This window comes from Lynx canadensis, chromosome E3, assembly GCF_007474595.2.
Source record: "Lynx canadensis isolate LIC74 chromosome E3, mLynCan4.pri.v2, whole genome shotgun sequence".
NCBI classification, from domain to species: Eukaryota; Metazoa; Chordata; class Mammalia; order Carnivora; family Felidae; genus Lynx; species Lynx canadensis.
The window spans coordinates 10301752-10328257 of NC_044318.1; the positions used below are offsets into that span (position 1 = coordinate 10301752).

At 48.6% G+C, this 26506-nt stretch overlaps 1 protein-coding gene across 8 annotated transcripts in view; it reads left to right on the top strand.

Moving 5' to 3' along the window:
* Nucleotides 1–26506, top strand: part of SNX29 (sorting nexin 29) — a 501802-nt gene that overhangs the window by 126616 nt on the left and 348680 nt on the right. The window lies entirely within an intron of this gene.

Below are 26506 nucleotides of genomic sequence, written 5' to 3' on the forward strand. Positions count from 1 at the left end.
GGGCACCTGGGTGACTCAGTCGGTTGAGCGACTGACTTTTGCTCAGGTCATGATCTCTTGGTTCGTGAGTTCAAGCCCCGCATTGGGCTCTCTGCTGACGGTTCGGAGCCTGGAGCCTGCTTTGGGTTCTGTGTCTCCCTCTCCCTCTGCCCCTCCCCCACTCATGCTCTGTCTCTCTCTGCCTCGGAAATAAATAAACACTAAAAAACATTTTTTTTTTTTTAAAAGAGAGGGTGTGAATGGAAGGAAAGGAAGGAGAGAGGAAGGGAGGATCTTAAGTAGGTTCCATGCTCAGTGCAGAGCCCAACATGGGATTCGATCCTATAGTCCTGGGATCATCACTTGAGCTGAATTCAAGAGTCAGACTCTTTTTTTTTTTTTTTTTATGTTTATTTATCTTTGAGAGAGAGAGAGAGAGTGGGGGAGGAGCAGACAGAGGGAGTCACAGAATCCGAAGCAGGCTCCAGGCTCTGAGCCGTCAGCACAGAGCCCGATGTGGGGCCCAAACCCACAAACCACCAGATGGTGACCTGAGCCGAAGTTGGATGCTTAACTGAGCCACCCAGACTCCCTTCAAGGTCAAACTCTTAACTGACTGAGCCACCCAGGTGCTCCTTAAATTCTTTGTTTTCTTAGCTGTCAGATGAGGATAAGAAAATCCTGTACCTCACCGTTGTTGCAGGATTAAATGAGAACCCATATGTCGGCTCAGTAAATGTGCCTCATAAATGCTCAGTAAATGTTACCATCATTTTTCTTTAGTACAATAATTATATTACTAAGAAACCTTACCTAATCAAAACCTAAATTTTAATGGCAGTGGTGCAGAAAGAATTAAATGCTAGGCTCTTTCAGACCCTAAGAAGTGAAATTATTTCTGCTGTATATATTGGAGTACTCAGGGTGTTCGTGTGGATGTGTGTTTTACTGGCTCTGAGTGTGGTTGCACAAGTGAAAAACCCCAGAACAAATCCAGCATTTTATCACATTCCTTTTTGCTCAAAATTAATGGCTTTCCTTGGTGCTGTCGTGGCTCAGCCAAGAACAAGGTCATTAAACCAGCCCAGTGCTTTTAGGGCCCCAAGCCGCTGCTCAGTCCTGAGGTGGACGTATTTACCGTCAGCAGCACGTCAGGGCATGTGAATCTCCTTCCCTAAATGATTGCCTTCCTTCCTACTGAATTAAGAATGCTCAAGTGATGAGACAGGTGTTCACAGGAAGAAGACCTTTCCGTGAGAACTGCCTGGGAGAGAAGCAAGTGACCTGGGTTGTTGGACGCTTGCTGGCCTGTTTTCTGTTTAGGCTCATTTTATTAGGTAGCTTTTGCTGTGTAAAAAATTATTTCTAAGCTTGGCCGTTTAAAACGCAAAACCAGGGTCCTCTACAATTCTCGTGGGTTGGGAATCTGCGAATGGCTCAGCTGGGAGGTGGTCCGTCAGAGTCGATCACAAGGCTGCAGTCCTCTGATGGCTTGGCTGGGACTCGGGGGTCCGCTTCTGAGCTCACTGGTGTGGCCGCTGGTGAGAGGCCTGTGTTCCTGCCACAAGGGCCTCTCGAGTAGAACTGCTCACAACACAGCAGCTGGCTTCCCGGAGTGAGTAAGCAGAGAGTGAGAGCACCTCCCCCACCCGGAAGCCACGGTGTCTCTTGCAACCTAATGTTGGGAGTGAGACCCTATCAGGTTCACTGTTCTCTGTGGTCCCAAAGGTCAACCCTGGTTGAGTGTGGGAGGAGTCTACACATGAATGTGATGACCACGAGGCAGGGGTCGTTGGGGGTCAGTTTGGAGGCTGCCCTCCATTTCCACCAAGATTCTTTCACCCCCTGGGGTAGACCCTATCCCAGTCTTTCTTGGTGGGTGTGGTTCTTCGTTCCCATTGTGTGTGATTCGGTGGAAACTACCCTACCACTGCCCAGCTGGGTTCCAGAGCAGGGTAGGTGGACCAGGTCTGGGCAGCCGGCTTGTTCTGTTTCCTGGTCACTGTGATTGGCTCACAGAAGGTCATGTAGCCAGGTTGATGAGGTCTTCTTGAGGGCCTTCTTGAGAAGGTTATACTATAAGCCAGGAGTTGTTGGGTGCAGTCTTTGCTGCTATGTGGGAAGATCCTGACCCCAAATGGCAACAACATAGTGAAAAATGGAGACAACCTGGCAGGTTCTAATGATAGACCTCGAGCTCCTGGATCCAGCCTTTCCGGAAGCTGTCGTTCTTCTGGACTTGGCAGTTACATGAACTAATACGTTCCTTCTGTTACTTGGGCCTCTTTGTAACTGGTCTTCTCTGTTAACAATCCCGAGCCCTATCTGACCAGGCTTCTTTTTTTGGATAATAGCGGATTGGAGTGAGTTGTGTTTCCTCCATACCTAAGTAAAATCGCTGCCTTAACCATGAACCTGTTAGGTCCGTGAAGAGACGCGCATCTGGTCATGACTGTGGAGGCCATGTCCTGAGGAGAACCCGGTGGGTTGACGGAGCCCTGCTCAAGGCCTTGTCTTCCTGTGTTCCGTCAGCACCAGCCCCACTATTACTCTTGGTCACACCTTTACCTCCTGTTCTGGACGTTTGGTGTGCGAACAAGAACGTGTAGCTGGTTGTGTGATGGAGCCATTCCCTTTGCACTTCGGAGCCTCTGGTTCCTCGTCTATTGAAAATGGAAGAGGTGGTGGGTGTACCTGGTGTACCTTCCCGTGGGAGGACGAAAAGCAGGATGCTGTGTGATGTGTCGTAGTGATGGCTGGCGTGCCAGGGCTGTGTCTGACCCTTGGCTGGGGAAGCAGCACAGCGACCCTTCCCCTGGCTGGGCCACCTCGCACATCCTCACGTCTCCCTTTCCCTGTCTGTGAACTGACGCATGATAATCTTAACCAATGTCACTAAGCTTTTGGCTGTAGGAACCCGAACCAAACTAGCTTGGATCAACAGGGCAATTTTATGTTGATGTGACTGGTCCCTCTCTTCAGGACCCGGGTTCTCTCGGGAGGTCCTCGCTCTGCCCTTGGCCCTGTGTCCTCTCTGTTAGTGTTCTTGGGCAGGGCCTTGGCACGTAGCAGTAAAGAGGGCCTCTGCTAACGCCAAGCCTCGTGCGGGATCTGAAGAGAAGAGACTCTGTCCTGATGTCCAGGTAGAACATCTTCGACTCCACTGGGCCTGTTGTGGGCAGCAGCGAGCAGAAGGCCATGATTGACTGCCATGCGGCGACGGGCAGATAAATCCTGTCTGTTGCACTTTGGCCTAAGTTGGTGGGGATGAGGACATGAGCTTTTTTGCTCCTCAAGCCCTGAGCAGAGCTCCAGGCTCCTTGTAAATGCTCACTACGTGGTCCCTGATTTCTTCTTAGCTGGCGCATTGGCCATGGGTGGCTACAGATGCCGAGGCTAGAACAAGAGCTTGCGGGTTCTTCCCTTATCCCAGCTTCTCCCTGCAGTGAGTACCTCAGAGCCTTTGGCCTCTCACTGGCCTTCATTTGACCTTCAGCTCCTCCCGGTGTGATTTTTGCCGCCCCGTGTGCCCAGCGTTCCTTTATTGGTCTCTGTGGGGCTGCTGAGTAGTTGCCTGCTATGACAGTGTCCTGTTGGTGGCCAGAACTGTACTACACCATCTGTAAGGGAAGGGCTGGATGAGGATCTTGGGAGCCTCGATCCTGTCATGCCACTTGCTGTCCCCTGGGAGACTTTGATTGGCTTTCTATGAAGGCTTTAAATCTGTTTCTGCCCTAAGTCTGTCTGCCTTTTTCTCATTGTTAAATTAGAAAAATGAGATGAATATGTTTTTTTGTGGAAAAGGACACAATGTGTCTTCAACGTCCATCTGAAGGCATTGATGGTTTTGTTTTGTCTTAGCAAGTCTTTATTTTAATTCTAGTTAACATACAGTGCTATAGTCATTTTGGGAGTAGAATTCAGTGATTCATCACTTACATACAACACCCAGTGCTCATCATATAGGTGCTGCCCTACCCACACTGATGATGTTTTTAATCCCAAGAGTCCAATAGTCAGCGTTGAGAAGGTCACACGCAGGTCCTACGTCCTCTTTTCTGTCTTTCCTTGGTTGGATTTTAATGTCCAGTGATAATTTGACCTCGTCAGCAGTCACCGAATCTTGTGGACTTGGGGTTCTCAGGCTCTAGAAGAATCTCTATTCTTTTTTTAAAATAAATATTTGGGAAAAAATTTTTGATAAGGTCCCCTTTACTGCAATGAAATGCACAGTTACAATAACCTATGGATGGGAGCTAATTGTTTAAAATTGAGTATAACTTCCTAACTACTATGAAGGAGAAGGCTGAGGAAGGTAACATGTAATAAAAGGTAGATTTCAATATATTATTGGCTGGGCATGGCTTTGATGGAGAACATGATGCAGTTGAGTGCTTGCACCTACTTACAACGCATTAATTTGGTTTTAAAGGCAGTACGGTAAGAAGATCACCAAGCATTCTTGATAAGAACAGAAAATGACAGAGCACAGTGTACGTGGGTGGATTCTTGGGTAAAAACTAGTATGTTGTGTGTATGTGAAATGAATTGTAGACTCAGACTGTAGATGAACGTTTCACCCATGTGAAGGGTCCTAGGACAGTTGAAAGGACAATGGGATGTAGGTTGCTCTAGGGTGTGGGGCTGCCTTGGCCACCAGGACTGCTGGTGTCTCTGCCCAACCCCCCCCCCCCCCCGCCCGCCCACCATAGTCACCAGGGGGGCTTTAGAAACACCAACGTCCACACCTCTAGGAGGCATTTCAATGCCACTTGCAAATGTGCCATCACAACTGGGTGTTGAAGAGCCTTCTGGTCCATTTTCACTTGCTTGAGTCCTTGAGAGTCCTTAGCCAAGAACTAGACCATGACCACACTGAATTCTCTGTGGAGCTCCCGCTGTGTGTGCCAGCCTACTCTGGTGCTCTTGTCCCTCACTTCCCCTTGAACACGAAGCTTGCTTTCCCCAAGGTCACTGGTTCTTATACTTGGCTGAGTCGCATTAGCTGAATAAGGTGTGCTCTTCGTCATTCTCCACAAGCCCTTGTCAGCGGCTGACAGTCCTTTATGACTTACCCCGGAGCAGCCAAGGAGAGTTAAGTGCATGGGGTGGAGCAGGGAGGAGTAGAAGACGCACACGTCGGGGCTGGAGACAAGATGGTCAGGGGGAGCCGGTTTCCTGAAGTTTAATGCTTCCGAAATTCAGTGAAGGATGGAGTCAGAGACCAGATGCAGCTGGCTGTAACCTGTAGGTGTGACAATGGAGGGGCAGATATATAGATATCTTCATATATATGTGTGTATGTATATATACATATGTATGTAAAGATTTTAACCTTTTGGCTGACATTTTTGCTTGTATTCCAGTAGATTTGGCTCTTCTTAGCAGGAAGCGTAGTGTAATGGTCTGGGGCAAGTCTTGCATTGGAGCCCTCCTTCTCAAGGTCAAGAGTAGGGTAAGGTGAGTGAGAAACTCCGTCTGAAGGTCGTGCAAGTACTTTGGCCACTTGTATTGTGTGATTTCGGGTGGTAATTGTACCCCTAATGCTTCTCATGTAGAAAACTGGGATAATCTTCTCACTCTTACAGATACTATTCAAGAGCTAATGAATGAAGAGGGCTAAGCGCAGTGAGTACCCTGAGTAAGTACTTAGGAGAAGCCAGCCATGGTCGTTAGTGTTTTCGTGGAAGTAAATTATGCCTCCGTCCAAGCTTGCGAAGAGTCATTGTCTGGAGTTAATCTAGCCTGATGTTGTTCAGATGTAACTAACTTTCTAATAAAGAATTCTTGGGGTTGAAGTGCTAAATGCCTCGCTTAGACTTGGCTGTATATTACATTCACCAGGGGAGCTTTGAAAACTGTGTCTACCCAACCCTCCCAGAGCTCCCCCCCACCCCGTCCCCTAGGAAAAACCTGTCCACGCTGCCCCTCCAGACCAATTACGTCCAAATCACTGGCAGCAAAATCCACCCTGCCCCAGTAAGTAATTCCAGGGTGTAGCCAAGGTGGCTGGTGGTGGTAGAGGTTTAGAGCAGCCTTCCTCAAACCCGAATGTCTCCACCAGTGCCCATGGCGATCGTGGCTGGGTGGGGCCTGTCAGCAGGTGTCTCTCACAAGCTCCTGGTGCTGTTGATGCCTTGGGTTCCTGACCCACACTCTAAGCAGTAGGGATGTGAAAGGGGTAGTTCTCTGAAACCACCTGGGCTTGTAGAAAGCTCAAGGCTCTTGTGATTGTTTTTTTTTGTTTCTTTCAGTGCCAAAGTGGGAGTTAGTTTTGTTTGCAGGTTTTTTTTTTTTAAATGTTTATTTAATTTTGAGAGAGAGAGAGAGAGAGAGAGAGAGAGAGAGCGAGCGAGCGAGCAGGGGTTGGGGAAGGGCAGGGGGAGACAGAAGGAGACACAGAATCCAAAGCAGGCTCCAGGCTCTGAGCTGTCAGCCCAGAGCCGCATGCGGGGCTCGAACTCACGAACCGTGATATCATGACCTGAGCCGAAGTCGGACGCTCAACCGACTGAGCCACCCAGGCACCTCTTGTTTGCAGTTTGAAAACTAGAATACTTTGATCCACTACAAGAATGATTTACCATTCCCATTTGCCATTTTTGCTTTTGCTTTTATTTTTAAGCTAATGATGAGAATACCATGTAGGTTTGCTTTTGGTGGGTTTTGAAGGATCTGCATTTGAGCTTTTAGCATGAGCCCAGCATCCTGCGGCTTGATTTGCTCCTTTGATGTGGAATTGGATGCTTTCATGTTCAGATGCATGCAGGTGGGATGCCAGGGCAGGATTCTGCCGTGACGAGGCAGCTGGAGAGTTGTTGAGAAAGCTCTGGTTTCCATGTTTTTTTTTTTTTTTTTAATTTTTTTTTCAACGTTTATTTATTTTTGGGACAGAGAGAGACAGAGCATGAACAGGGGAGGGGCAGAGAGAGAGGGAGACACAGAATCGGAAACAGGCTCCAGGCTCTGAGCCATCAGCCCAGAGCCCGACGCGGGGCTCAAACTCACAGACCGCGAGATCGTGACCTGGCTGAAGTCGGACGCTTAACTGACTGCGCCACCCAGGTGCCCCTAAAATCACCTTTAAATTGTAAAAGTACCATATGCTGAAATGGAAGAGAGCATCCCAAATCTCCCGACACCAGCCTAACGATGTTCTCCCCACTTAGTCCATTTCAGTACGATTTGTACCTGGTTCTACCACCATCAGTGTGTGCGTGCATTTTTTAATAACATTTTCTTGCGCTCCTCTGTAGACTTCAAATTATGTTTAGAGATCTCCCCCTCCCCCAAGAATATAAAAATGTACAAATTGTAGTCCTTAAGTCTGAGACTAAGAGAGGTTTAAAGAAGAAAATCCTCTGGACGCAATTACCGTTCATGTCTTTTATTTATTACTGATGAGGCCCTTTATCCCAATTCATCTTATGTATGTATTCATTTTACATAATTCAGATCATTCTGAATCTGCAAGTTGGTCTGCTTTGAAAAGCAATTAGCATCCCATCATGCAGGTTTCCTCACGCTGTTCACTTCTGTGGGCATCCCTTTCAGAGGCCGTGTGGAAGTCTGTTTGGCTTTGGCCTTGTTTCTCACACTATTTCCTTAACCATTTCTCTCCACTCTTTTCCAACACCCACACCACCCCCCTCCACTGTAGGAGTAGGATTTCTACTACTGTATTTTTTGGTAAAGCTCTTTAAAGTCCTTAATCTAGACTTCTAGAAGCTGAGTTTCCATGTTAGAAGGTATCTGTAAAGCCCTTGCTCCATAGGGCCAAAGTCCTTCCCGGGAAAGAGGTGTCACCTGATAGCCCCTTGGTGATAGGTGGAGGGCCTGCCTCTTTGTCCTTTGTGAAGGCTGTGAAGGAGGCCGCCATATCTGACCAAATGGTTTCCACATGGGCCAGTGTTCGCTGCTTCTGCTTTTCTGAGATTATAGCCTCGTGTCTCACTTGTTTTCGCCTCTCTCAACTTCTTTCCTCTGTGTGTATGGGCAGGAAAAGGATCGCTGGGCAAAGGATAGGAATGTGTTAATGGCCCCAGTCCTGGGTTGCTCTGGCTCCGGGGTGAGGCAGGAGGATCCACCCAGAGAGCTTCAGCCGGTTTAGTAACCTTCTCCTCTCAGCTCCTGCTTCTCAGAGTGCAGAAGTTGAAGGTGTATTTGGCACGGATGATTTTCCAGCTGGTTTTTCTTTAGGAAGTAGAGACATGGGGATCGTCCTTTCCCCAGACAGAAAAATGAAGAAGCCAAACGTGTTAACACCTGAACCAAAAATGATGAGACAACCTTCTCAAACACCGTGTGAGGTGGACGGTCCTAAAGGTTCTTTCACCCTCCTTTCACAATGCCATGACCCATGTGAGTTTTCTAGACACTTTTTCCATATGAAAATCAGGGACCGGAAGAGAGGAACTGGAGCATCGTGGCATCTGTTAGAGCAAAATCACGTACAAGGGAGAAAGCCATGTGCTTGTTTATTTTCTCTAAAGCTACTAGAACCCAATCAAAGACTCCGGTTTTGTTGATGAACTAAAATTTTTAGGGGGAGGAAGCAGCAAGGTATATTTGCATGAACAGCTGCATTTTGCAGCATGTGCCCACGTCGAACGGCTAGGCGTTAGCGCCATTAGCGGTCGGTGCCAGATGTTCCCCGCAAAATGTGCACCAAACATGGATTTGGGCGGTTCATCAAGATGCAGAAAAAATCCGCAGCTGCCAAGGGAACGGGGAGAAGGTTGTGTCTGAAACATTGTTGCAGCCCATCACTTTCCCCATCAGAGCACAGGAGCAGGAGATAAAAAAAAATTACCCAAACCAGTAACTGTGATAGAACTCTGATTAAAAGGTCACGATGATTATCCACGGAGGAGGGGAACGCGTTTACCATTCATTAACGTTCCATTTGCTGTATTTTCTAATGAGAAGTCAGTAGAGAAGTCTGGAGGAGTCAATAAAAATAACAGAAGGGTTTTGAGGGGAAACCGAAGCAGAGCCGGGGAAGGGAGAACAATCGGAAGAAGAGAGCGGCTCCCCCGAGCGAGTGTCAGCGTCTGTGCTACTCGAGGGAAGTGGTTGAAAGGCCCCAGTCGGACCTGGCTGACCCCAGAAGCTGGAGCCCGGTGCTCAGTTGAACACCCTGGCCTGTTTGCCTGGGGAGAGGCAGAGTTTGTAACCTGGTTATCCGTAGAGAAATTTTCAAGCCTTGCCTTTCCGGTATGGTTCACGAGGTGGCAATTTCCATGTCCCCGCGCGTGAAGCCTGGGTCTTAAATATAGCTGGCATGTGGATGCCCTGCAGGCGGTGACAGTGACAGTGACATCACTGCCAAGCAGCGCCTTGTTATTTTGGAGCCGGGGAGGGGAACAACAGGAAGCTCAGCAGAGGGGAGATATTCTTGGCAGCGGCAGGAATGCGGTTTAAAGAGCGACAACCGTCAAGTCGAGGGCTTGTGGAAGGTGGCGGAGCTTATTTGCTCAGGCAACTGAGTTCGTGCTGGGTCCCAGACACAACGTACAGACGCGTGAGACGCTCCCCTCCCGCCACACGCCTCCTGTGGCCCAACGACCCTCGCAGAAACCTTTCAAGCGGGAGAACTGTTTCTTCGAACATGGTCTGTCTCCAGTGCTCCAAATGCAGCCTCACGGAGAGCAGGGCCGCGCAGTTGGAGGGCGGGGGTCCCGGAACACCACCTCCTGAGCTTTAATAAAACTCCATCGAGAACCATGCTGAAAAGGCACGTTGTAAATGATTACCTAGAGTGGAAAGAGGTTGGCCTTTCAGTCCGGTTGCGCCTTGTTGCTGCTGCCTCGTGGGGCTGAAACCACACGTGGCCTCTACACCTCTTCTCCACTCGACGGTGAACCCAGGGGGCTTCACCGAGCGCTAAGTTAAGGGCGTCTTTTTGGATTGTGTTTTTCTCTTCATGGACTAAAAACATTTGTCTGTCAAATTTCCCAGTGGGATCCCTCTCCTTCCCTGTCTTCTCAGTCCCCCTTACTTGGTTTTTATTCCCCCTAGCTCTGTTACGATGTGCAGTTTGGCTCCTTTTTTTTCCTTAAGTTGCAAGCCTCGTGAGGGCAGGGACCTTGGTCTCCTTTGTTGACTGATCTTTCTTAGGGGCCTGCACAAGGCCTGACACGTGATAGAGCCCAGAAATTTCTTGAAAGAGCAAGTGGGTATCAGTTTCCTTTATATTGCTCTGCTGAGTTTGGCTTACCTTTCTAAGGTCCTGTCATGGTCTGAGAAGGCTGCTGGATCCCTAGCCGTTATATCTGCATTCTGTGCAGCAGGAAGGATGAAGCAGGGGAAGGGGGAAAAAAACAAAACCGTTCTGACTTGTTTTAAGGAGGTCACCCACCACTCAGAAAAGTTTCTTATATTTAAGTGGCCTGAACTGTTTCTGTTAGGGATGGTGAAAAATACTTGTTTTTAGTAGGGTACCTCGTCACCCCAGACAGACTGTGGAAGGGAAGAGTTGATATTTTGGAGGGCAGATTGTGGTCTGTGCTCAGTGCCTTGCGTGTAGGCCTCCTGCGTTGGAAAAGGTCACTTTTGTTACATACAACGGTGAGGTTGCTTTTTGTGGTCAGTGGTATATTAACTTGCCCCCAAGGTGCTGAGCAGAATGGCTTTTGAGTCAGACTTTGGCTCAAATCTTTGTACTAAGCACCGGCTTAGTGCACTAGCCATGTGACCTTGGGTAAAGTCACTTTACCTCTGTGAGCCTCAATTTTTAAAAGTCTATAAAAGGGTGATAATCTAGAGCATTTTCACGCATGATGGCAAGGATTGAAGGAGATGATGGGATAAAGAAACGTGGCAGGGTGTCTTTGGCAAAGGAGTCTGTATTCTCCCATCATCTTGATCACCATCTTAGCTTGTTTTGTGGTGTCTAGATTCCAGGGATCCAAGTGTGACAGACGTGGTCTCTGTGTTCCAGAAGCTCACAGAATGGCATGCTGGGCAGGGAGAAGAGTCGCTGTAAGGGGAGAGAGGCACAGACACGGCTGTTAGGTTGAAGAAAGCTGCAGGTAGCTTGGGATGGCCACAGCGCGGACTGCTAGAGTCCAGCGTGTGTTTGGGGAATGACTACGGAAGGTTCTGGAAGAGCAAACCGGAGACAGATTCCCAAGGTCCCAGTGAGGAGTTTGGCCCTGGTTCTGTGAACGGTGGGGAACTGGCCAAGGCCCTTAAGAAGGAGAGTAATTGATCAGGTCTGTTTTGTGCGTCGTTCCCTGTCCCAGGCCCTGTGGAGGACTGGATGGGACAAGGCCGGTCTCAGAGGTCTGAGTGTAGACTGGAGCCATTCGGGCAAGAGGTGGCGGTGGCCACGTCTAGGTAGGGCTGGCGTTTCTAGAGAGAAGACACGGTGGGTGAGACCATGGTGGGTCAGCACTGAGGGGTGTGGTGCTGCTTGCCCCGAACTGGATTAGGGTCTGTCTGCCCAGTGGACACCATTTCCTGGGGGTGAGGGGAGGCTGAACAAGCCGTAGGTGAAGGCCTTGAGGAGCTCCTCCAGGCAGAAGACCATCTCCCACCTGGGTCATTGCTGCCCCAGTGTTTTCTCTGCGATGTGCATTTCCTGCCTGAGCACCCTTCCTAGTGCCTGGTCTTTGGGAGAGTGAGGCACATTGGAAACGTTACAGCCCTGTGCCCGTGACGGCGTGAGGCCCCAGCTGCCGAGCTCATCACTGCCCCGTGATCACATCCCGAAGTCGGGTGTGTGGTCCTGCACCCCTTTGTGATGATGGTGGTCGTCACGTCAGCAGGCCCTAAGCCCACAAGGAGGAGGTTGCTCCTGGGTCACCAGGGAGGTCACAGCTTGTGATTTGGGCTCCTTTGTGCATGTTGAGGCTCCTCTGTTTTGACTCTTTTATCTGAGTTGGAAATTGTTCAACTGGTCAAGAGATGTGTTTTTTTTTTTTTTTTTTTTTTTTTTTTTTTGCAGAGGGATGCGCTGTGGTTGTGGCCAGGGTTGGGGTGGTGGGGGGAGATGTGGTGGGGATTTTCTGCCTGGGTGGGCTGCTCATCAGGACGTGGCCTTGGCTTTCAGAGGACCTGAACCGAGCCAAGAGGGTTCTACCTTTCTCTGCCACAAGGCTGTACGGTGAAACTTGGGACATCTGCTTGCTCATGTTTAACTTTTTTATGGAGGCATTTTTCAAATACTTAGAAGAGTCAAACCTGCCACCCAGGTGCCCAGCAGTTACTCACATGCTGTCACTCTTGTCTTGCCTGTTCCTCCTCACTGACTGCTTGGGGTTGTGCTGGAGTACTTTAAATTCTAGATACCACGTCACCTGTAAAACGGGTTATGTATAAATCTCTAACAGATAAGGACTCGGAGGGAGAAACATAACCATATGCAGCACAATTAGTCGCATTTAATACAAATACCAGCGATCTCTTGGTATCCTCTAGTTTCTAAATTCGAAGATACTGGTTGTCTCAAATTCTTACAGTGACTTCGTTGAATCTATTCTGATTTTACTTTCAAAAGTGTAAATCTGCTCACGCCATTCTCCTGATTTCAACTCTGTGCACTCAGGAAAAAAAACCTTGCCTCCTTACTGTGGCCTGCAAACCCTGCACGATCTGGCCTGAGCCTGCCTGCTGGGGGTCTTTGCTGTTTCTTGTGCCTGGAACGTTGCCCCCCCTAGGTCTTGGCACGGCCGCTGCTCTGCCTGGTTTCTGAAGAGAGGGCAGCCTTGTCTAAGCAGGCATATCTCCCTTTCCTAACCTCTTCTCTCCCTCTCTCCTGGTCTTATGCTTTCTTATTGTTTTTTTTTTTTTTTTCAAAATTTTATTTAAACTACAGTTAATGTAAGGGTAATATTGGTTTCAGGAGTAGAACTGATTGGTTCATTATTTACACGCAACACTCAGTGCTCCTCACCACAAGGGCCTCCTTAGAGCTCCTCCCCCTTCTAGCCCATCCCCACGCACCCCCATCCTTCAACTCCCTTTGTTCTCCATCTTGAAGTCTCTCCTGGTTTGTTTCCTACGCCCTCCCGTATGTCCACGTGTTTTGTTTCTTAAGTTCAAGGTAAGAGTGAAATCATGCGGTATTTATCTTTGTCTGACAGACTTACTTTGCTTCACATCGTATACTCTAGCTCCGTCATTGCAGATGGCAAGATTTCATTCTTTTCTTTTTTTTTTTTTTTTTTTTTTTTTTTTTTTTTTTTTTTTTAAATTTTTTTTTTTTCAACGTTTATTTATTTTTGGGACAGAGAGAGAGACAGAGCATGAACGGGGGAGGGCCAGAGAGAGAGGGAGACACAGAATGGGAAACAGGCTCCAGGCTCTGAGCCATCAGCCCAGAGCCTGACGCGGGGCTCGAACTCACGGACCGCAAGATCGTGACCTGGCTGAAGTCGGACGCTTAACCGACTGCGCCACCCAGGCGCCCCGATTTCATTCTTTTCGATGGCTGAGGGATATTCCCCTGTATAGTCTGTGTATGTATACATCCCGCATCTTCTTTATCCCTTCATCAGTTGATGGACATGGTGGCCTGGTGCGTAGTTTGGCTATTGTTCACGCTGCTGTAAACACCGGGGTGCAACTCTGTATTTTTGTATCCGTTAGGCAAATACCTGATGGCATAGTTGCTGGATTATAGGGTAGTTCTATTTTCAGTTTTTTTTGAAGAACCTCCACACTCTTTGCCAGTTTGCATTCCTCCCAGCCGTGCAAGAGGTTCCCCTTTCTTCATAGCCTCACCAACACCTGTTGTTTCTTGTGTTAATTTTAGCCGTTCTGACAGGTGTGAGGTGGTATCTAATCATGGTTTTGATTTGTATTTCCTGATGGTGAGTGACGTTGAGCATCTTATCATGTGTCTATTAGCCATCTGGATGTCGTCTTTGCAAAAGTGTCTGTTGATGTCTTCTGCCCATTTCTTAACTGGGTTGTTTGTTTTTTGGGTGTTGAGTTTGGTAAATTATTTGTAGATTTTGGGTACTAACCCTTTATCAGATAGGTCTTTTTAAAATGTCTTCTCCCATGCTCGAGTCTGCCTTTTGGTTTTGTTGATTGTTCCCTGTGCAGAAGCTTTTTATTTTGATGAAGTCGCAATCGTTCATTTTTGCTTTTGTTTTCGGGCCTTTGGTGACGTGTCTAGTAAGAATTTGCCATGGCTGAGGTCAAACTCCCTCCTGGTTTTAAACTTCTTCACACTGCCTGTCCTTGGACATTTCTTAGTGTTCTTGTTTGATGTAGACCTCCTTCCACTCACGGATGTCTGCCACCTAGGGCTCGACCCAGGCCCGCTTGGCTGTTCTGTTCCCGCAGTGCCTGGCACTTGAGCCGTTCAGCCAGCACTTGTTACATGAGTGGACGATTATTGAGCACAGCGCCTTTGCACTGTGTGGCCTGGGAGCCAGGAGCACTCACCTCTTGTAGGGAGGACTCATAAAGGGAGTTGGCCTTCCCTTTGTCTTTTTTTTTTTTTGGTACTCATAATGTTGGCACAGGTAGGTCAGGCCCTCAGAAAAACCCATGCTAATTATTATTTACATAATAGTGTATTATTTTATATATTATTAATATATTTATCTGGCAGTATATTATAGTTACTATTTACATAATAATACTGTTTTTATATCAATATAATTTTATATATTATAAACATAACTACCTTATCACATATCATAGTTATTATTTACAGAATAATACTCTGTAGGGCACGCAGAGTAGCATCGTTGGTTTCTGGAACTCTCTCCCATTAAGAGGAGGTCCCAAATGAGATTTTGAATCCTCCCCTCCCACATTCGGGCTGGGAAACCGGGTTACAGATTGGGAAGTCAGGACCCCGACGGGTGGTCATTTCAAGGTTTGGCCTCCCGGTATCCGGAGAGCAGACCGTGCGGCCTGATGGGTTGCGCCCCGGGCTTCACAGGAGGACTGTTGGGGGAGCCTGCAGGTTGTGTGCTGCAAGCCCCAGGTGCCTCCCTTCTGAGGACCTCAAGTTGCTCCTGCAGAAGATGGGGCGAGCCAGCACCTCCAGAGCAGCGGCCAGCAGGGCCTTCCCCGGGCTCTTTCTGTGCCGCACAAGGGCCGCTGTAACTGCTGACTGTGTCCGGCCTGGAGATGAACGAACGTGGCCACAGCTCCCTGAACAGATGCTGTCCGTTAGCCGGAGCTGAAACGTGTTTTTTAACTACTTTTCTTCCCCCCCTTTTCCGAAGTGTTTTCTGTGCCCCAGGGGTTGTTTGGTCTGTCAGCTCAGCTATTCCTCACAGCAGCCAGTGAGTCGGGTCCTCTGCTTCTCCGTTTACAGGAGGGAGGCCAAGCTCACACACCTACGCAGAGGCGGGGCTGGGGTTTGAACCTCTGTCTGCCTCCCGACTCTGTTGTCAGGTGCCCTTGACATCCCTCTTCACGGTCATCAGGGTGGTTTTAGCACCGTGTGAGAGTCACAGTGGGTCTCTTGCAACGTTGTGGTTTGTTTTTGTCCCGACCCTGGCTGTTCGCAGTCCAGGATAACGATGGTTGAGAGGGGGTCGCCTCCTGCATTTTCGTAGTCCCAAAATAGCGCCTGGTTCTGAAGCTTCTGTCTGGCTGCCCCTCTCAACCCCTCGGCCGCTCTCCTGCTGTGTGTGACGCAGGCTTAAAGCTTCTTTCTGGCGACTGTCCCCTGTATTGCTTTTCCCTGAATCTTCACGGAGAACTTGAGAATGCAGCTTTCCCGGAAAGTTTTATATAGCAAGACATGTTGACAGGAAGACCGATCGTGGGGCTGTAAATTGAAGAAAAACAGGCGGCAATTTGTCTGATGCGTTCCAGTTCTTTTCTTTTGCCTTCTTCGAGTCCGAGTTATGGGGACTGTTTCCTCTCGCTTCGGAGGTTAAACTGCTAGGCGGTGTTTTATTGGGGAACGTTCTATTAAAGCATTAAGAACAATTAGATGCGGAGTCCTATTTTATTTTTGCAGGTTTTGACACTTAAGTAGTTGGAAGTTTGGCTCTCTCTTTTGCTCTTCCTTTAAAGAATTCGGAAAACGCTGGAAGAAGCTGTATTCCAGGGGGGAGTTTGGCGGCATCCTTCCTGTAATCGCCCAGAGAAGGAGAAAAAACGTGGGCTTTTGGAGTTGGAAACCTCCAGACCGGAGGGGCTTTGCTGGGGCAGCCGTGCCCTCCCCGCCGAGACCCTCAGGATGGAACAGGCTGTGCTTGTGTAGATTCTGGCAGGCTTTTGTTCATAGCCCCGACTGTGAGCCTCTAATTACAAATGTGGGGCCTCTCTGATGATGGTCTGTCTGCTGCGGGGCTCAGACTCCCATGAGAAGGAGGGTCCTGGCTCTTTGTCTCGGCTCTGACTCTTCCGACCTGAACCCCACACCTCACGCAGCAGATGCTGGGCACCTTGAATATTTGAGGAGTGAATGAATGAAGTTCGACTAAGGCTTGTCTTCTTTCATCCTGCTCCCCATCCCCCTGTCCTTTCACCTATGACAGCCCGCTGGATGCCCCTGTCCTCTTGCTGCTGTCTGACCACTCCCTCCCCCGCAGGCCGCTCTGGTGCCTGCTGTAACAGTGCCGATCAGGGGAGAAAACTCCGTCCGGGAGGAAGGGACTTTGGTGAGAAAGGTTGGGACAGTATAATTATGTGTCTGCGAGTGCTTGGAATATTCTGTACATTCTGTGGAGAGAAAAATATCGTGTTAAGTCGGTGAATTCAGAACACGTAGGATTTAGCAAGCCTCTGGGAACCGCTGACACCAAGAGCTCCTGAGTGTTTATCTTCTTGGGAGCAGAAGGACGAGGTGAGCCAAGGACTGTCCCTAACAGGTACAGGGGAGGGGCTGGTGGCGGGGTGGAGGACACCAGACCTCTCCGATGGCCTTGGCGTAGACATGGGCGCTGTGCTTTGATGGAAAATGAAAGGGTGGACTGAGCTGGTTGAGCGCTGAGAGCGACGTGGACCCGGGACTTTGGTTGCCCTTCTGGAGTGGCCACACCAGCATGAAGGCACTGAGTGATCGTGAGCCCGGTGGCCTCCCCTGCCCTTGTGGTGACACCGCTATGAGGAAGGGACCCGTGCCCATGGGCACGATGTAACGTGTGCTCGAGAGTCCGACTGACCTGTGTGGAGTCCCCTTCCTTCACTTCCTGCCGTGTGACCTTGGGCCCCTCGGAGCCTGCTCCTTCTTTGTAAGGCGGAGTATGGGGATGAAAAGAAATGGAGCCCTTAGCCTTGTGCTCAGTGCGTGGTTCTTGGCCACAAGATCGTGAACTTTGACCTACTTCCCCAGTGAGTTGTTGACACTGACTCTCCCCTGAAAACAAGTCCTCCGTGCTTGTGCAGTTGAGTCGTTCCCTTCTTCCTGGGGAGTGGGTGGAGGGCGTGTTGGCAGCACCTGCTGGGTCCTGTCTGTCCTTCCGGCAGGGAGACTCATGCGTGGGTGTCTGTGGAGAGCCCTTCTTGTTCCCTGTCTCAGCGACTACGACGAATGAAGCCGCGGGTGGCCTCTCCCAGGGACACTGGTCCAACGGAAGGCCTCTTCGGCTCCCAGGGGTGGTTGTCGTGTCTACAAGTGTGTGGCGACCCCCTGCGAGGTTAAGGCCCCGTCCTGCCTACACCCCGGTTCCTGGCAGAGCCTGCAGAGCATTATGGGGCAGCTGGCTGCGTTCCCCGCCTGTCCAGAGACGGCGGCTCAGCTCGCGGTGGGTTTGGCCGCCTCTCGGAAAGGAGGCGAGAGCGAATGGCCGGCGATCTGAGGGCCCGGCGTGGGGCAGATGCAAGAGGGCCTGGAGACCCCCAGCTGCTTCACATGCCGGGCTGTGGCTTCCGAGGTTTCTCAGGAAACGTACATCCCCAAAGATGGCGAATTTTCACCAAACCGGAGACTGTATTTCTTTGGAGACACGGTGGAGTGTTAGAGGAGATGACCTCACCGGTGGGAGGAGGATGGAAGTCTGCACCGACTGCTGAGCTCACTCCTCGTGGGCACTGGCCTCCTTGCCCCTGATGCGCATCTCCGGGGGATGAAAGTACACGGAGTCTGCAACTACTCCCGCATCCCTCGCTCGTGACAGACCTGAGTCCTCAATCTCTGGAGTCGTGGATGAACCCCAGATTCCTTGTAATCCCACCTCCAGGTATCCACTTCTGATCGGAGTTGGTTCTTTAGGGAAAATTTGTTCTTTACCTTTACTGTCTCTTTGAACCCTGAGACAGGTCCTTTCCGGAAAGGGCAGGCTAGCCAAACATCTCTGACAAATGGTTCTAAGGCCGCGTGGGGATGATGAGCTTGACCAGAGCTGGGAGGAGCGCCGAGGTGGTCACGATGAGCAGGCCTGGTCTTTATGCCAAGGCGTTGGTCGAGTTGACCGTCCCACCAGCCCCCAAGGACCGCCTCATGTCCCTTCCTCACTGTGTTCACCCTGCAGGTGGCCATGGTAGGGACAAGTGTCCAGTCTTAACATGAAGAAACTTATCTGGGTGGAGTATGCTTGGCTTTCACCTGGTTTGGATTCACAGCCTATTTCAGCCTCTCTGTCTGCCTCCTGAGATACACAAGCAGAGGGTTCACGTGGCCTGCCCGGCCCACCGACTTTGAAGGGTCCTAGCCAGCAAGATGTCTCGAAGCCTTTAACGATAACTTAGAGCTATTACAATTCCATTTAAAGATAATGTCAAGAATAGGCAAATTGGTAGAGACAGAAAGTAGACGGCTGGTTGTTGGGGAGGGGGTTGGGGGGCCGTTGGGAATGACTGCTAATGGATACAGAGTTTCTTTGGGGGGTGGATGAAAATGTTCGGGAATACGAGTTGGTGGTATATATACTTGGGCATATTGACACATTACAGACGTACACGTTTTCAAAGAGTGAGTCGTGGGTCGTATCCTAAGGAAAAAGGTGGGAAAATTACGTGGGGATTTGAAGCAAAACAGTGCAGGTTTACTAACGGCTACTCTTTGTTGAGCACGTAGAGGATGACTTGGTGATCCGAGTACTGTGCCACTCCCCGTTTATTCTTTCCAGAACATCACTGTGGGGAAAGGAAGATGGTGGCCTTTCCCTTGCGGGTCCCACGTGGCAGAGAGGTGAATGCTTTTGTCTCTGACCTCGCACAGAGAACAGCTAACGTGCATGTGATTTGGAGAAAGGCAAACTGTCCTCTGCTTTCCCGGTCCCTCTCAGGAAGGTGGACACATTCCAGCCGAGCAGGGTACACACCCGATGGCCTTTTTGACAGAGCAGTAGGAAAAAGTTGATCTTTCGTTCGCCTAACCCTTCGTCCTCCCGAAGAATATGTCTCTCTGGTACCTCTCGACATCCTGTGATGTTGGAGACATTGTCTCCACCGATGGCCTGTGGAGCCGCATTTTCACCTTCACGTGGGTAAGGCGATGCCATAGAGATGACGTCTTCTCCTCTGGATGTAACATCCTCCCTTCTCTACCTCGTTTTGTACCCCGGGAAATGCACCTTGATGGACTCCATCACTGGGCTCCTTTTCCCCACACCTTGCAGGGAGGGTTTGGTCTGCTTGGTGGATGGGAGGCCGTGGCCCGAGGAAGGCGGGGGAGGGGCGAGCATTTAGTCCTCTGGCCCCGTCCCTGCCAGGCCTCAGGTTGGTGGTGGCCGTGTTCCTGTCCTGGAGATCACAGGACCTTAGGTGTCGGCCTGTGTCCTGCTGGGTTCTGGTAACTGCTGCCTCCCTCTGACCTTCAGGCCTGGAGGAGTGTGGGCTGGGTGGCTTCCTCCCATCGCCAGCTCCTGAGTCAGTCACCGTCCCTTGTTGGTTTCTCTTCACTTTGCCCGTGTAAAGAGTTTCTTGATGAAACCCCGTGGTTTCCCCCTTGTGTTCTGTTTTCTGCTGAGCCATGACTGAAATGCCGGGCTCGATGCAGTTATGTGGCTTTGCACTTGCTTGTTGCTCGCCTGGAATACTCTTTTCCCCAGATCTTGGCGGATACCCAGGCTCCATGCAGATAGTACCACCTCAGGCAGGGGGTGGGGAACCTCACCTGTGTACCTTCCTACTCATTCTATCCAAGGACCCGACTTATTTATTTATTTTTTTTAGCACTTGGACCCCTGAAATCCTCGTTTGCTTGGTTGGCTGGTTGGTCTTGTTGAGGACATCGTGGCTCTGCTAAATAGACCAGGGGTTAGCAGACCTTTCCCGTAAAGGGCCAGAAAGTAAATATTTTCAGCTTAGCAGGCTAGATGGTCTCTGCTGTGGCCAGTAAAGTCTGCTGTCCTAGCAAGAAAGCAGTCACAAAGATTAAATGAAGGAGCATGTCCGTGTTCCAGTAAAACTTGCGGTAGGTACATGCCCTCTTACTACAGCTATTAGAGTAGTAACAAAACAAGCTGCATGATGGATTTGGCCTGTGGGCCGTAGTTGGAGAACCCTCAACTGGACTGAAAGCTCCATGAGCATTGGAACCTTATTTGTCTTGTTGATTTTGGTCCCCAGTGCTTGGCCTGTGGACCGTCCCATAGGAGATGGGTCATAAGTGTTCACCACATGCAAACACATAATAAATGCCTGCCCTATGCAGGTCATTGTGCTGGACAGTGATACCAATGGGAGACAAGGACCAAATCCTTGTCCTTGGGGTCCCAGGGAGACAGACAAACATGTTGATTGTACAACTTACTTGGTGGTTCTGAGAGATTGAAATGGCTGATGGGAGCCCCCAGGTGAATCGGCTCACTCTGCTCGGAGGGTCCGGGACTGGCCTCCATGTGGAGGGAACCTCGAGGGTGCATCTAGAGGGATGATGACTGGGTTGGCACGTGGACAAGGTGTGTGTTTGGGGGCCTGGGCAGAGGCCAGGTCATGGAAAGTCTGCTGTGCTGTGCTTTCTGGTTCGCTCGTTGTGTTATAGGTTGTGGAGGGTCCCTGGAGGAGGCTGAACTGAAAAGTTCCCATGATCAGAGAAGTTTTTCATTGAGAGCAGCATGGAGACTGGGTTGGAGAGGGCTGGTAGCAACAGGAGACCAGGAGAGGAGAAGCTTCTTGCCTGAGAGTGGGTGTTAGTCTGGGGCAGGGTTTCAGGAGGACGTGGATTTCCTAAAGCTAAAGTTTATGCTTCACCAGGTCTGGAGACTGTTCCCTGCCTTAGAACTTGGATATGGGAGGAAATAGACGATAGGTTCATACAGACTGTTTCAAGCTTGGTAGATGGAGGTACTGTTCCCTGGAGCAGGAGGGCAGGTGGGTGTGGATGAGGCAGAGATGTGTTCAGAGTTGATGCAGCGGGTTGGGATGGGGAGGAGAGGGTAAATAAGAATGATAGGAAAAATAAGATTTTGGATAGTGTAAGTATCGAGAAGACAATAAAAGATGGTTGAGAGGAAGCTGTTGGGGACATCTGGGGAGGAGCCACCTCTTTGTTTTGTTTGTTTTTTAGTATAATTTATTGCCGAATTGGCTAACATACAGTGTATACAGTGTGCTCTTGGTTTGGGGGGTAGATTCCTGTGGTTCATTGCTTACATTCAACACCCAGCGCTCATCCCAACAAGTGCCCTCCTCAATGCCCATCACCCATTTCCCCTCTCCGCTGCCCCTCACCCATGAACCCTCCGTTTGTTCTCTATATTTAAGAGTCTCTTATGTTTTCCTCCCTCCCTCTCTGTTTGTAACTATTTTTTTCCTCCTCTCGTCCCCCATGGTCTTCTGTTAAGTGTCTCAAGTTCCACATATGAGTGAAAAGGTGCTATCTTTCTCTGACTGACTTATTTCACTCAGCATAATACCTTCCAGTTCCATGCATGTTGCTGCAAATGGCATGATTTCATTCTTTTTCATTGCTAAGTAGTATCCATTCATCAACGGATGGGCATTTAGGCTCTTTCCATAATTTGGCTATTGTTGAAAGCACTGCTGTAAACATTGGGGTACAAGTGCCCCTATGAGTCAGCACTCCTGTATCCTTTGGATAAATTCCTAGTAGTGCTATTGCTGGGTTGTAGGGTGGTTCTATTTTTAATGTTTTGAGGAACCTCCACACTGTTTTCCAGAGCAGCTGCACCAGTTTGCATTCCCACCAACAGTGCAAGAGGGTTCCTGTTTCTCCACATCCTTGCCAGCATCTGTTGTTTCCTGAGTTGGTTCATTTTAACAACTCTGACCGGTGTGAGGAGGTATCTCCGTGTGGTTTTGATTTGCATTTCCCTGATGATGAGTGATGTTGAGCATCTTTTCATGTGCCTGTTGGCCATCTGGATGTCTTCTTTGGAAAAGTGTCTATTCATGTCTTATACCTGTTTCTTCACTGGATTATTTGTTTTTTGGGTGTTGGATTTCCTAAGTTCTTTATAGATTTTGAATACTAACTTTTTATCTGATATGTCATTTGCAAATATCTTTTCCCATCCTGTCAGTTGCCTTTTAGTTTTGTTGGTTGTTTCCTTTGCAGTGCAGAAGCTTTTTATCTTCATGAGGTCCCAATAGTTCATTTTTGCTTTTAATTCCCTTGCTTTTGGAGACGTGTCAGGCAAGAAATTGCTGTGGCTGAGGTCAAAGAGGTTGTTGCCCGCTTTCTCCTCCAGAGTTTTGATGGTTTCCTGTCTCACATTTAGGCCTTTCATCCATTTTGAGTTTATTTTTGTGAGTGATGTAAGAATGTGGTGTAGTTTCATTCTTCTGCATGTTGCTGTCCAGGTCTCCCACCACCATTTGCTAAAGAGACTTTTTTCCATTGGATACTCTTTCCTGCTTTGTCAAAGATGAGTTGGCCATACATTTGTGGGTCCAATTCTGGGTTCTCTATTCTATTCCATTGGTCTGTGTGTCTCTTTTTGTGCCAGTACCATACTGTCTGGGATTGTTGTGCCTCCTGCTTTGGTTTTCTTCTTCAATATTACTTTGGCTATTCAGGGTGTTTTGTGGTTCCATACAAATTTTAGGATTGTTTTTTCTAGCTGGGAGAAGAATGCTGGTGCAATTCTGATTGGGACTGCATTGAATGTGTAGATTGCTTTGAGTAGTATTGTCATTTTAACAATATTTTTCTTTCAGTCCGTGAACATGGAATGTTGTTATATTTTTTTAAATGTGTATTTATTTTTGAGAGAGACGCTTGAGTGGGGGAGGGGCTGGGAGAGAGGGAGACACAGAATCTGAAGCAGGCTCCAGGCTCTAAGCTGTCAGCACAGAGTCTGATGTGGCGCTCAAACTCACGGACCGCGAGATTATGACCTGAGCCGAAGTTGGATGCTTAACCGACAGAGCCCCCCGGGTGACCCTGTGTTTCCATTTCTTTGTGTCTTCTTCAGTTTCCTTCATAAGCTTTCTATAGTTTTCAGAATATAGATCTTTTACATCTTGGTTAGGTTTATTCCTAGGTATTTTATGGTTCTTAGTGCACTTGTAAATGGGATCAATTTCTTGATCTCTCTTTGTTCTTTTTGTTTCATTATTGGTGTACAGAAATGCAACTGATTTCTGTGGACTGATTTTGTACCCCTTGACTTTGCTGAATTCATGTATCAGTTCTAGCAGCGTCTTAGTAGAGTCTTTCCGGTTTTCCACTTAGAGTATCCTGTCGTCTGCAAAAAGTGAAAGTTTAAGTTCTTTGCCAATTTTGATATCTTTTATTTCCTTTTGTTGTCTGATTGCCGATGCTAGCACTTCCAACACTACGTTAGTTAAACAACAGCAGTGAGAGTGAACATCCCTGTCGTGTTCCTGATCTCAGAGGGGAAAGCTCTCGGTGTTTCCCCATTGAGGATGATATTAGCTGTGGGCTTTTCATATATGGCTTTTATAATGTTTAGGTATGTTACTTCTATCCCGACATTCTTGAATGTTTTTCTTAAGAAAGGATCCTGTATTTTGTCAAGTGTTTTTTCTGCATCCATTGACAGGATCATATGGTTCTTATCCTTTCTTTTATTAATGTGATATATCACATTGATTTGTGAATATCGAACCAGCCCTGCAGCCCAGGAATGAATCCCACTTGATCGTGGTGAATAATTCTTCTGATATGCTGTTGAATTTGATTTGCTAGCATCTTGTTGAGAAGTTTTGCATCCATGTTCATCAGGGATATTGGCCTATAATTCTCCTTTTTTGTGGGCCCTCTGTCTGGTTTGGGAATCAAGGTAATGTTGGCTTCATAGAATGAGTCTGGAAGCTTTCCTTCTGTTTTTATTTTTTGGAACAGCTTGAGAAAGATAGGTATTAACTCTGCTTTAAATGTCTGGTAGAGTTCCCCTGGGAAGCCATCTGGTCCAGGACTCTGATTTGTTGGGAGATTATTGATAACGGATTCAATTTCTTCACTGGTTATGGGTCTGTTCAAGTTTTCTATTTCTTCCTGCTTGAGTTTTGGAAGTGGGTGGGTGTCTAGGAATTGGTCCATTTCTTCCAGGTTGTCCAGTTTGGTAGCATGTAATTTTTCATAGTATTCTCTGATAAAAGGCCACCACTTTCCTACCTAAGGAAATCCTCTTGGTGGTTGGAAGGAAGAAAAGGAGCCAGTTATCCCAAGATCTGGGGGCAGGCGATTTGACTTAGAGGGATGGACATATGCAAAGGTCCTGAGCTAATAATGCATGGGAAGTATTCGAGGAAAGTAAAAAAGGCCCATGGGACCAGAATAGACCATGTGGAGGGGAGTGAGCTATGGAATTAGGCTGACGACACTACCAGGAGTCCCATGATGGAGGCCACTGTGAGGAGTCTGGGAAGTAGAATTTCCAGTTAATGGTGACTTGTGGTTTGACAGGATCCTAGTTTGGCCAGCTTCAGAAAACCTGTATGGTAGTGAAGAGTTGCGTTAACAGATTTATAAGATGTGCCTGGGCACCCTGGGCTGTGTGGGTCGGAGGCTTTCAGAAGTTGAGCCAGTACATTTGCCCTTCTGGCCCCATGTCCCAACTTTGAGAAGATTCACTACTGTTTACGGCTGTGTTCCTTTCTGGATGATGATCTGTGTCTTTTTTCAACTTCTCACTTGAAAATGGGCTGGCATGGGAAAAGCTGTGGGAGCAGTCTGAGCATTTGGCTTGTTTTTAATCATGGAATTTTCTTCCTTGGGCAGTGAGATTTGTACGGAATGTGTTTATTCATGCTTTCTTGACTGCCTGCTCCCACGGCTATTCGTGGATTTGCACAGCCACTGTGGAATGAGTCCAGAATCTGTCCTGTTGAGGCTTTTGAGGAACATCGATCACAACTTTCAGGGAGAGGTTAACTTTTTACGTGTATGGTTTTACAGGGAAGGGAGTATAACCGTGTCGGCCTGTGTTTTGGCTTTCGAATCATTGTCATTTAGTCGGCCCTGCAAACGTGGTTTCTCTAGGTAATCTTCCTGAAGGGTAGAGTAGCTCGAGTGATGCTCATCTCCACAAACACCTTTTTCTTGTTGCACCGCGCTTTCTAGCTGTTAGGTGGCACGTGTGTGGCCTGTCGAGCCCTTTGGCAATTGAGTGGCATGAAAAGGTCACTTGCCTGTCATTTTCTGTTTCTGCTCAGCTCGCGTACACCTAAGGAAAGGGGAAAGTAACGAAGGTGGTAAAAATTGCCCATGCTGTAGTTTCTGAGTGCTTACTCAGCTCACCGTCTTTTATAGGCCTGCTTTCATAGGCCTGTTTTTATCATTCAAATGATAAAAAGAGACTTGGATGCCCTGAGCACTTCTGGAGGGGTTCTGTGTCATTTAGGGCTCTCGATGGTGTCAGGAAATCTAATGCACATTGGCTAGAGCAGAAAGGGGATTCGTGGGCTTGTATGAACCAGGTAGATTTTGTCTTCAGGCATGGCTGTATCCAGAGTCCACCTCTGTTCCCCTCTCTGTGTGGGCCCCAGACTTCCCATGTTCTTACTTTTATATCCAACAGGCAGGATAGAGCTTTAGCTCTTTGAAGTCAAACAGAAATCTTAGGCTTGACTCTCATTGGCTTATACTCCGGCCAAATGTGTGCCCATCCCTGAGTCAGTCCCTGTTACTGGGGGAGAGTGAAGGCCTGATTAACCAGCTCCGAATTATCTGTCTGTGGAGGTGAGGTAGGGTCAGCTCTCAGGTGAGCATCGGGTGGGAGGAAGATCTATGGAGGTCCTGTTCTTGCTGTGAACAGAAACATTGAACTGCCCCCTGAAGTTGTATCTTGTTCACGTGTGTATCCCTTCTCCCTGGCCCCCATGTGCCCAGCGCAGTGCCCTGCCGGTCCCGGTTAGATTCAGTGAGTGTCCCCAGAATCGAATTCTACACCTGAGACTGCCAGTTAGACTGTGCTCAGGTCGGCCAGAGGGGGCGCTGTGGCACTGGCCGCGGTCTCCAGTTGGGGAACTAGGAGGGCTTCTCTAGTTGTACAAATATTTTTTATTTCTGTAATTATATTGGGTTTTTAGAAAACGTAACCCACCAAACGTGTGATGTTGCAGATTCTCTTGCTTAGGACAAGGTGATGTTAAAATGTGGGTTGACTTAAAACCGTTAAGGGAATCCTAGCACAGGTGCCATAGGCTATGACTCATGCGTGTGCAGGCCTGGCCCAGTAATGGTTAAGAGTGGGGGGTCTTTGAGGCTGACTGCCTAGGGTCAGCT